A 12,301-nucleotide genomic window follows, 5' to 3' on the forward strand; every position below is an offset into this window, starting at 1 on the left:
AAATTGAGATCTGGAAAAAACTTTAGAGGCCAATCCTTTCTTTTTACAGATAAGGAAACTGAGACTAAGAGAGGTTAAATAGTTTGCATGGAGTCACACAGCTAGTAAGTATCTGAAGCAAATCACTCTCCTCTTTCTGCTTATAGTGTATAAGTATATAGCATCAGATCCCATGAGTTCTCCCAATTTTCTCTGAATTCTTCATACTTGTCTAATCCTTCTTTAGTGGTCGGGGGAGGTGAGATGTGATAAGTACAAAAGGCCTCATGGGATCCTTTTCTATTAATGAGTGGAAAAGTGACTCCTATTGCCTCATTTTCCCTCCAAAAGATAGAAATTAAGTTCTTTATTTCTTATTTCTGAGTTCTGATTGACTCCTTTGCTGAGTACTAATGGCCACTTGTCATGCTCATACCAAGTTATCTATGTATGCAACAAAAATGACCTGGCCATCATTAGTCCAAGCCAAGGAGAGACACTGGGACAGATCACTTCCTACTTTACTTCATCCATCCACAATGACCTTGCCCTGGAGGTCCCAAATCTTGGTGTTGAATTCATTGGCAACACAGGACCAGTTTTGATGGTGGCTGAAGCAGAGGTCAGTGATGATGTTCCCTCCCTCTGGAGCATGGAGGTGTTTGTATTTGCCAACTTCCCAGAGCATAGTTTGACCATTCCTGCCCCTAGTGACAGAGTGAACTTTCAGGAGAAATAGTCCCTGTACTTAGCCTGTGTGGCTGATATGACTTGTCTTTAGTTTGCTGTTGGCCAAGACCCATGCCCTGAGAAGACTGTTCTAATCACAGGAGACAATGATGGTATTGCTGTGGTTGAGTGAGCAAATGAATATAAGTCATACACTCTAAATTGCTCTTATCCTTAACAATGTATTTGCAGACACTCAGGGTATTCCAAAGCTTAATTGTCTAATCTAAGGGATAAGAGACAATTTGGTGATTATTAGAAGAGAAAGCTACATTCAGGATATATTTGGGAGTGGCCCACAAAGCACTGGGTAGTAGGGCCAATTGTAGTAGGCCCACAATCTGAATGTGCCATTGCAGGTGCCAGAGAGAACAAGCTGTCCATCAGGAAAAATGAGAGCATCACTCATAAAATGGCAATGGCCCTGAAGGACTATGGGTATTCAATCATTGATTTTATCTTTAGGAAGTTTCCATATCATGATAGTCTAGTCTCCATGAATTATGGAATTGTGGTGCTTTAGATCATCCAGGTATTATAGCCTTAAGGGCCAACCTGAAGATCCATCTGTTCAGTTTTGTGGTGACCGCTCCCAAGATCACTCCAGGAGAAGGATGGATCCCTCTTCTCATTATATTATAATCGTCCAGGGCAAGGCAAGTCATGATACAACATTTAACAGGACTTACTTTCCTAAATTTTGTCCTCTCTGGTGCTATTGGTCCATCCAGTAGGTGTTGCTCTTGGGTTCTCTTTATGGCTCTAAAGCATACTTGCATGCAGGCGTGTTTAGTGAGCATTTTAATGCCAGTTATGTACAAAAAATGACACCTTAAAGAGTGCCTGTCTGTGCCTTTAACCCTAGATAGTGGTTTGGGGAAAAGAATTGAGAAGCCCATCTTGTCCCTGGATCTTAATTGTACATTTGAGTCAGTCTCCACCTGGTGGCAGGAAAGGCTAACCCTGAAGTCTATGGCTCCATTCAATGAGATGGTGCCTTAGAAATTGTTGCAATAACATTCTAAAGGTAGTCTGGGGAGCTGAGCTTAGACAAAGGAACAGGTGGTGGGACCTTGAACTTGAGCACTGCCGATAATGAACATGAACCTCTACTGGAGAACAGCAAAACCCTCAATGGAAATGGAAAAACAAATACCAGTATAGGTGAATACAACAGAAGGGAGATGATTCTTTCTCAGGAAAGGGAACTTTTACTCTAGTAGCCGTATCCAAGGAAACTTCCCATGGGGGCTATCCTTTATATTCTCTTTTCTTAGGTATCAGATAGGATCAGACTGTTAGTCATGGATATTTTGTTCTTTCATGGGATCTTAGATTTAGAATTGGAAAGGATATTAGAGGTCCTTATACACATTTGTTTGTATGTTGTCTCCTCCATGAAATGATAGGCACCTTGATGGCAGGGACTGCTTTCTGTTTTTTTGATTTCTCAGTGCTTAATGTAGTGTCTGGCACACAGTAGGTTCTTAATAAATAAGTGCTAATTAATTGGTTGATGAGGAAACTGAGGCCCATAGACATTGTGACTTGCCCAAAGTCAAACAGCTAGGAAGTCTCTAAGGACAGATTCAAACCCAGGTTTCCTGACTCCAATCCTATACTGCTTCTCAGCCATGCTCCTTTAGAATCTAATTCACTAATTCAGATTCACAGAATCACCATCTTAGAATCAGAAGGTACTGCAAAGGGCATCTTGTCTAACCTGTGTCTGAACAAGACCAAGAACCCTCTCTCTACTATTTACATCTAGTTGTATACAGCCTTTGGCTGAAGACGATCCCTGAGAGGAACCGCACTACGGATGAAGACAGCACATTCACTTTTGGACGGCTCTCGGTGTTGGGAGTTCTTGACATCAAGCCTAAATCTCTTTCTGCGCTTTCCACCACCACCAGCCCCCTCCTCATTCTGGGGCTAAGCAGAACAATTCCAGTATCTCTTAAACGTAACAGAACTTCAGATTGCTTTTGCTGCTGTTGTTTAGTTTATTTATTTCTTTTTAGTTTTCAACATTCACTTCCGTAAGATTTTGAGTTCCAAATTTTCTCCCTCTTCCTCCCCTCCCCCACCCCAAGACAGAGTACAATCTGACACAGGCTCTCTATATACATTCATATTAAACATTTTTTCACATTATTCATGTTGTAAAGAAGAATTAGAACCAATGGGAGGAACCATGAGAAAGAAGAAGCGAACAAATAAAAAAAAGAGAGAGAGAGAGCAAATAGTAGACTTCAGTCTGCATTCAGACTCCATAGTTCTTTTTCTGGATGTGGATGGCATTTTCCATCATGATTCTTTTGGAGTTGTCTTAGATCCTTGCATTGCTAAGAATCACACAATGTTGCTGTTACTGTGTACAACAGAACATCAAATCCTTAAAGAGCGCCATCACATTCCTCTCTAAGCCTTCTCTTCTCTGGGCTTAATGAACCCAGTTCCTCCCACCAATATTTGTATGGTATGCCCTTTCACCATACTGGTCATCTTCCTCTAGACTCTCCAATCTTACAGTGTCCTTTTTTAAAGCAAGTCCCTCAAAATGGAACTTTCTGGGGGTTGGGGGGGGGTGAGGTCTGACCAAGGCAAAGTTCAACAAAGACAAAATGCCCACTAATCGAATTCTTTAGCATCTTTCCAGGAAGATGTAAGTTTACTGAACGAGACCAGCCAATGATAGATTTCAGTCTCTTCTTTGAAATTCAAAAGCCTCTGTATTGCTTCAGTGCTATGAGATACAAAGATATTCATACTTGTATCCTTGGGTGCCTTTTCAAAAAGTTATAAAATGTATATTTCTCTGACTTAATCATTACCCTAAATGAAAAGCTTTGGGGTGAAGAACTCCACCAACTATAGGAACAGGGGCAATGGAGTTCACAGATGATGAATACTTTTTGAATTCCTTAAAAAAAAGAAGAAAAACCACCCCAGGAGTAAAATTGGTTATATGGTGAACTGACTCAAGGAATTGCTTTTTGCATAGTCCTTTAAGTTTGAAAAGCACTTTACATATGATACCTCCCTTTATCCTCACAGCAACCCTGAAAGGCAGATATTATTATTATCCCCATTTTACAGATGCTGAAACTTGAGGCTGAGACAGCTTAAGTAACTCACCAGAGGTTGCAGAGCTAGTCTGTGTCTGAGGCAGGATTTGAACTCAGGCTTTCCTGTTTCCAAGTCCATTGCTTTATCTACTCTTCCATCTTATTGCCTTTTTCTTCCTGGGCTGCTTCGTGAAAACATATCCAATGTTCCTTCACTCCAGTGGGTGTTCAATCAGTCCAATGGGTGATGACTAGTTTTCCTGAGCTGCCTTAAAGGACATTGCATAGTAAAAACTGGAACTTCTCCAAGCTTAAATAGCCACTCTGCCAGCCATCTCCAAGGAGAGAACTTCCATGTGCATGTGTATATGGTACATGTGTATAGATAGTGTATAAAACACATAGGTACATGAGTAAGTCCCCAATCCTACATCCTTCTTTGTAGCAGGAGCAGGTCTACTGACATTTTCCTATAGAAATAGTTACAAAGGACAGTTATCTTCTATCCCAGCTCTAATGTTTTATGGTCCTATAAGATTATCAGTACATTGCGGGTATTTAAGCACAAAATATCAATATATAGATGCATATATGTATATATGATTATATGTACACAGAAACAAACATGTCCATATATATATATGTGTGTGTCTATACACATGTATATGATTTCCACATCAGTAATTTAGTAAATAAAGTAAGAAGTGTACTGCAGATTGCATTCTAGATGGGAAAAATGCTTCCCTACCACTAAAAACAATCTCCCTAACCCTGGCATCAGAAATGCCTGCCAAACATGGTACAAACAGACTGTTTGCAGCTGCTTCCTTCCCCTCGTCCCCATTCCCATTCTGTGTTCCATTATTTGATCTGCTTATCAGTTTGTATTTTATTTATTAAAGAGCATTCCCCTCTTCCCTGCCCCCATTCCCACTCAGCCCCCAAAGGTTCGGAGGCTGCTTGTTTACCAGCAAGAACAAGGCTGAGATGGTACAGAAGATTCTGCAGAGTTCAAGCATATAATAGGAATAGGAAATAATCGAATGAGTGCCTGGTTTGTAAGCTGGCCACCACCAAAGGGAATCCCAGCTCAGCCTTATTGCAAAGGGGATGGAGAGAAGCGCAGCTAGTCGGGAGGGCAGTTTAATGGGATTTTAGTGAAAGGGCAAATCTGGGCTCTCATTGGCGCAACCCTCCATTGTACAAAAAATTATAATATCTGACATTTACATAGCACTTTACATGTAGTAGTTCATACAAGCTTCGTAACAGCCCCAGGAGGGCGGTACTAAAGTTGTCACGATGCCCAATTTACAGATGAGGAAACTGTCTCAGAAAAATGAATAGATTTGCCTAGAATCACACAGTGAGTGAAAGTCAGAACAGCATTTGAATCCATCACTCCTGCCTCCAAATCCAGCACACTATCCACTTCGCCACAGTGGCAAAGGTTGATAGAAGTGAAATCCCAAGTCAAAGACTGGTTTTTAGGACAGAGTCAAGTCAACAGATATTTATTAAGTACCTACTATGTGCCAGGCACTATGTTAAGCACTGGAGATATAAAGGCAAAAGACAATCCTTGTTCTCAAGGAGCTCACAGTCTAACGGGAGAGACAACACGCAAACACCTATGTACAAACAAGCTGGAGACAAAATAGATTGGAGATAATTTCAGAGGGAAAGCACTAGAGTCAGGAACTGAGATTTCATCAATTGACTCTGCTACATTCCAAATATCTTACATAACTTAGTCTCAACTGTCATCACTTCTCCATAAAATTGTCAACAATCCAGTCTTTCCTCCCCCTCCTCCCCCACCACTCCCAGTGAAATGGGAACGAGATGGTGGTTTGCTTCTTCTTCTCTATTTCATTCTCACTTCACTCATCTCCTCTCCCCTCTTTTCATCTCTCATTTCCTTTCCCTTCCTCTCTCTTTTCTCCTCCCCCTTCCTCTCTCCTTCATTACCCAATACCCTTTCATCACCTCTCCCATCCCCTCACATCTTCTATCTTGTTTTCCTATTCATCTGTCCCCCTTACTCATCACCTTTCACCTTCTTTTCCATCTCCTCTTCCTTTCCTGCTTCTTTCCATTTCTGTTGTAGGCAGCTAAGTAGCACAGTGCTCAGAGCCCTGGGCCTGGAGTCAGGATGACCTAAGTTCAAATCCGGCCTCAGACATTTGCTGGTTGTGTGACTCTGGGCAAGTAATTTAGCCTTGTTTGTCTCAGTTTCTTCATCTGTAAGATGAGCTACTAGCATTACCTACCTTCAGGATTGTTTTGAGGATCTTCCTGACTCCAGCACGGTGCTCATGTGTGTATTTAGCCCATAGTAGGCACTAAATGAATACTTTCCCTTTCTCCTTACCCCCTTCTTCTCCCATTTATCTTCTATTCTTTCCCTTCCCTAGTCTTCCCTTCATCCATTTTCTTTCTCACCTTCTTTTCCATCCCTCCCTTTCCCATCTTTTCCTCTTTCCTCCACACTCCCCATTTTCCTTCCTTTGGAAATAAGAACCCTTCCCCATAAAAACAATTTTCCTATATTGTATTTGTTGAATCAATAAATGACATTGGATGGCATACATGCATTAGTGAATCTATGATCTCATTCATGGAAATGATACAAATTGAAACCCATCTACTCCTCTTCCTGTGTGACTAATGTCCATGTTGCCCCATCTGTCCTCCATAGGGGTTCGTCCAATGTACTGGGAAATGGGGGAAACTTTCACTGGCTCTCTCAACATTTCATCAGCAGCAATGAAATACAGGGACTGCCTAACAATTTTCCATTTCTCTAGATACATGACTTGCCCACCTCCTTTTTTTAGCCTTCTATTTCTTCACCTCTAAAAAATTCCTCATTGGTAATATCCTATAGCTTACTCACATTGTTATGAAAGTAGGTAGAGACTAGGAGCCTATCCAGCTTCCCTGGGCCTGTATTCTCAAGATGTAGACTTATGCCCACTATGTGATCCAGCATCACAGTATCATAGACTTAGAGTTATAAGTGACTTTAAAGGTCATGTAGTCCAATCCCTTCTTTTAACAGATAAAGAAACCAAGAGGTTAAATGATTTGCCCCATGTCCCTAAGGTGCTAAGTAGCAGAACTGGGATTTGAACCCAGTACCATTGGCTCCACATCCAGTGCTCTTTCCTTTAGCAAAGTGGAGGAAACACTCCATTGGGTAAATACCACTAAGGCTAGGCTGTACTGGAGCTACCTCTTTCATACATGATTCTTTACCTAGAGACATTATTTTAGACACAATCCCTGACTCCCAAGTCCTATCAAATATCACCATAAGTGTAGAGAAAAATCTTAGTGCTGATCATCATATTGTTCAGCATGCCTCCTTGGAACTCTGAGTAGAACAAAAGAGCAATAGGTTTTTATGGCTTTCTGGCAGCAAATGTAATGATGATTTGATTTAATTTCATAATTGTATTTATATTCTAAGCTAGAGCTGCCCTTGATCTCCATATCTCTCTGCTCAGACAGTAGAACAGGTTCCCACTGGCTTAAGCAATTTCAATGACCCTTTCACTGTCTTTTTATGCATCAATCAATCAATATGCATTTATTAAGCCCATATTATGCACAAGCCCTGGGGACATAAAGACAAATGTTAAACATGCCCTGTCTTCAAGGAGCTTCCATTCTAACATCTACATATGCAAGTTTTTACAAAATTTATAGAAGGTAATTTTCGGAGGGAGATTCATTCACAGATGGGAGGTTATCAGGAAATGTTTCCAGTAGAAGGTGGCCCTTAAGCTGAGTCTTAAAAAAAAAAACCTAACCATTCCACTTTGGTTATATTCCCTTAGGAAATGGTGATAGTTTGTGTCAATGTCTGTTCTTTTACCCATTTCCCGTGGATTTAACAGATGATGGATGAATTCTCATATTAGCAAATAGTTCTGTTAGGATACATATCTGTTAGGATATCTGTCTGTTAGGATAGATATAATCAACTTTGTGTGTGTGTGTATGTGTGTGTGTGTGTGTGTGTGTGATATTATTCAGTCTTCATCATATCTAGGATCTCCAACTATCGTTTTGATTAAAGCATTCATAACATACGGGCATGAGACTCCAGTAGAGTCCATAAACCTTTGGCCATTCTCTCTTTTTTAAACTCCTGACTCATGTTTTCCAATGTCTTCATTGTCATCCTTCCCTTACCCACCTTTGTATTGAAGTCATCAAGTATCCATGTATGTGTTGACTTAATTGGGAAGGTTTTATTGAGTCCATTGTAGAATTTCTCTACCTTTTCATCCTCTGCTACAGATAAAGGAGCATGGGCTGTAATTATCTTTAGGGAAGTGTTTGTGTAAATCTTTATCATGAGCTGTACAATAAGAAGACCAAGTATCCCCAAAATTGATGTTTCTTGTTTTTCTTTGTCTGGGAACTTGATAAAACCATCCCAAGGACATTTGCTTAATTTTCTGGGGAGTGCCCTCAAGGCATCTTTCTATCTTGCTTAGCTATAGCTTTCTTTTGTCTTCTGGTTTCATTTCTAGGAAGAGTTTTGAGGTTGATATGAGATCAGATATCCAGAGCTGACTGGAAGTTACCTCAGCAGCTATCAAATCCAATCCCCTCATTTTACAAATTGGGAAATAGAGGCCCTGGAATCTATAGTGAATCCCCCAACGTTGCACAGATAGTAAGCATCAGAAATGAGATTTGAACCCAGGACTTTTTTTTTTTATTTTAATAAATTTCTTTATTTATTTTTAGTTTACCACGCATGGTTCTACATAGTTTTGAGTTCCAGTTTTTCTCCCCTCCCTCCCCCCTCCCTCCCCAAGACGGCATGAAGTCTCATATAACTGTCATGTATAACTTCACATTGAATTGATTTATGCACTAGTAAAGTCGTGGAGAAGAATTTTGACCAATGGAATGAATCATGAGAAAGAAGAAACAGAACCAAAAAAAAAAAAAAACCAAAAAAAACCCCAAAAACAAAAACAAAAGAGAAGCAGAAAAGGCGAGCATGTAGTGTGCCTCAGTCTGTATTCAAACTTCGCAGTTCTTTGTCTCGATGAAGATAGCATTCTCCATCGTGAGTCCCCTGGAGTTGTCCTTGTCCCTTAGGTTGCTGAGAAAAGCGCAGTTTGTCAGGGTTGGTCCTCACGGAATCCATATATCTGTGGCTGTGCACAACGTTCTCCTGGCTCTGCTCTGCTCACTCAGCATTATGTCGTGTAGGTTTTTCCAGGTTGTTATGAAGTCTGCATCATCCCCATTTCTTATGGCACAATAGTATTCCATTACCTTCATGTACCACAGTTTGTTCAGCCATTCCCCAATTGATGGGCATCCCTTTGATTTCCAGTTCTTGGCTACCACAAAGAGAGCTGCTATAAATATTCTTGTACATATGGGTCCTTTTCCCGCTTGCGTGATTTCTTTGGGATACAACCCTAGAAGTGGAATTGCTGGGTCAAAGGGTATGAACATTTCTATAGCCCTTTGGGCATAGTTCCAAACTGCCCTCCAAAATGGCTGGATCAGCTCACAACTCCACCAGCAATGCAACAATGTTCCAATTTCCCCACATCCTTTCCAGCATTTATCATTCTCCTGATTTGTTATTTTAGCCAATCTGACAGGAGAGATGTGGTATCTAAGAGTTGTTTTGATTTGCATTTCTCTAATCAGCAGCGATCCAGAGCATTTTTCCATATGCCTGTAGATAGCTTTAATTTCTTCCTCTGAAAACTGCCTGTTCATATCCTTTGACCATTTCTCAATTGGAACCTAGGACTTTTGACTCCAAAGCCCATGATTTTTCCATTGCACCATGCTATCTCCCTCCAGTGATACATCCAATCTTTGGTTCCTGAATGAAGATCTCATGGTGAGAGTACCAACAGATAAGTTAATGTTTCTAGAAATTTTTAGTTTTTAGTTATTTTTAGTACTTCTTCCCCTTTGTCCCCTGCTCTGTCACCATCAATATAGAAGGAGGCCATATGTAGCTGAGGACCATTCGATATTTTTCTTTGCTTTAAGGACCAGCATAGTCAAAACATTGTATCACTTAGATTCCAGCCTACTATTGATGAGCCTCTCGACAAGCTAGGTAAGTCCTCAGAAATCAGACACAGTCTACTATGACACACCTTAATAGGAGTGGAAATGCTACTAGAAATAATAGGACAACAAGTTGTTTGCTTATTGGTGGCATCAAACTGGTTTAAGGGACGAAAGCACTTACATTTTTTCTCTTTGTCCTCTATACTATGCATAGTACTGTGTTTAAATCAGACCACTGTCTTGGCCATGACCACAGCTAGTGTCCCTAAGGAAATCTGATTGCTAGACTTATATATCTGATGGTCAGGCAGATATGTCCAGGCATCTTCTTTGATCCCTGGGGAATTTTGCCCCAATCATGGGACGGGCAAAGGGAGTGGATGTGACTCATAAGCTAGACTTTCCCATACTAAAGGATAGAATCTGTAGAGGAGAAGTCACATAGGAGCTGAGAAAGGTCAAAATAGAGAGGGAGCAGCTGCTGCGAAGGGAGGGAACTAGGACTCTTGAGGCCGAGGTGGTATCCACTATGCACACAAAATTGTGAATTATTCAAAAGACACCTGGCAGACGGTGTGATACTGAAATAGTATTAGGACTATAGGCCAGAACCAATGATCTCTCAGTTACCTTCTCCCTTTTTCCTTTTCCCTCTCCCAAAAGTACTGATCCTGATAACTTCACCTGGGAATGAAAGTTTTACCCTATTCCTTCAAGGTTTGTTTACATTTCTGCTTTTCAAACATTTATTCTGCCTCTTAAGCAGGCAATTGTAATAAAAGCTGTTAGCCACCTGTGCTTCTACATGGTATGTTATTGTTCAGATGCAGTTAAGAGGCTATCAGAAAGCACCTGGGAGGAGAAAGAGAGAGATTTCAGACTGCAATATTTTACATGAGGTGGGAGTTCAGAACTACAGAAAAAAGTTGTTGATTCACTTTTGTGATTTCTCCAGGGCAGAGAGAATATTTATGCTGAGATTTTTCCAGGTAACCGAGTAAGCAGTAGTAGCTGCTTGGGATAGAGGGCTGATTTTATTTTTTTACTGCTTCTTCAGACATACTGACACTGTATAAACACCAGACATGAACTAGTGTGCAAGGAGGTAGGGTTTAAAAGTATTCATATTGGGATCTGAAAGAAGTCAGTTTGGGTGTAAGGAAGAATTGAAAATATGGTCCATAGTACTTCTTGGTGGGATAAGACAGATCCCTGTGAAAATGTGGAAAGTTATTAAGAATGCTTCAGTGGAATTCCATTCAGCAAGGATTTATAAGGCATTTACTACTTCTTCTAGCCCAGTATTCTATATCTAATAATTATCTGAGAAAGCAACCCTCAACCCTTGTGGAGATGTGGCCTGCCAACTGTGTTTGCAGATTCAGCAGCCCTTGCCTCTTCCAATGCCATAGCTACTAAAGCATGAGGCGTATGGGGTGTTCAGAGAGGACCATCATCTCTGGTGTGAGGACTTGCTGAGCCCTTTTCAGCACTGTTCATCTACCTTTGGTAGATCCACCTGGCACTCAACTGTCACCTGTGGCTCCATGAAGAAGTAGCATGCAGTGGCCACACCCTGATAAAAACCATCTTGGCAGATGAGCTGCACCAGACCTCAAATTCGTCTGCGAGTTAGCTGGGTGTCTCCCCCAAACATGTGAAGACTTCCCCAGCTGAATGGGTGGATGAGAACAATTTGTTCCAATGGCTATGAAGGCAGCTGGAGTGGGTGCTGTGGAGCACTTAGAGCTTGGTCAAGCATCAAAGACACCAAGGTCATCCACAGCATCCTGGGCTATTGCCTGTCATCTTGACTTTTGTCCAGCCACTGGACTTCAATGACTCTGGAAGTGAAAGTGAGGCCAACGACTTTGTGTAGCTCTGCCTGACTTAAATGCAAGTCAAGACATCTCTTGTGATGGTATTGGTCTCACCTGGCTGCACCACTTTGGGACTTCTCTGATTGACTTATCTGCCTTACCCTAGCATCAGGTACCTCCTTCATCCCCTCCCTCACCTTTTCAGCTTCCTTTTATGTTTTGTCTTCCCCCATTAGCTTGTAAGCTTCTTGAGGGCCCTTTAAGATTTGCAAATTGCTTTCCTCACAATAAACTTATGAGGGAGCCAATAAAATATTATTGTCCTCACTTTGCAGAGGGGGACAGTGAAAATAGGAGAGGTTAACTGATTTGCCTAGGAACTCAGGGGCAAGATTTGAACCCAGATCTTCTTGACTCCAGGTCTGTCATTCTATTCAGTCTGCCTCCTTAGTTCTATCTTATCATCCTGCTCTAGGAAGGGATGTGTGTCATGAAAGTGATAAGGAACAGAGGCAGGAGAAGAGAGTTCTGGATTTCAAATCCGAAGACCTAAGGTAAAGTCCCAGCTCTTTCATTTACTGGCCATAGGGCCTCTGGAAAAGCCATTGAATATTTCCAAGCCTCAGTAAA

Source organism: Trichosurus vulpecula, chromosome 9 (assembly GCF_011100635.1).
Source record: "Trichosurus vulpecula isolate mTriVul1 chromosome 9, mTriVul1.pri, whole genome shotgun sequence".
NCBI classification, from domain to species: Eukaryota; Metazoa; Chordata; class Mammalia; order Diprotodontia; family Phalangeridae; genus Trichosurus; species Trichosurus vulpecula.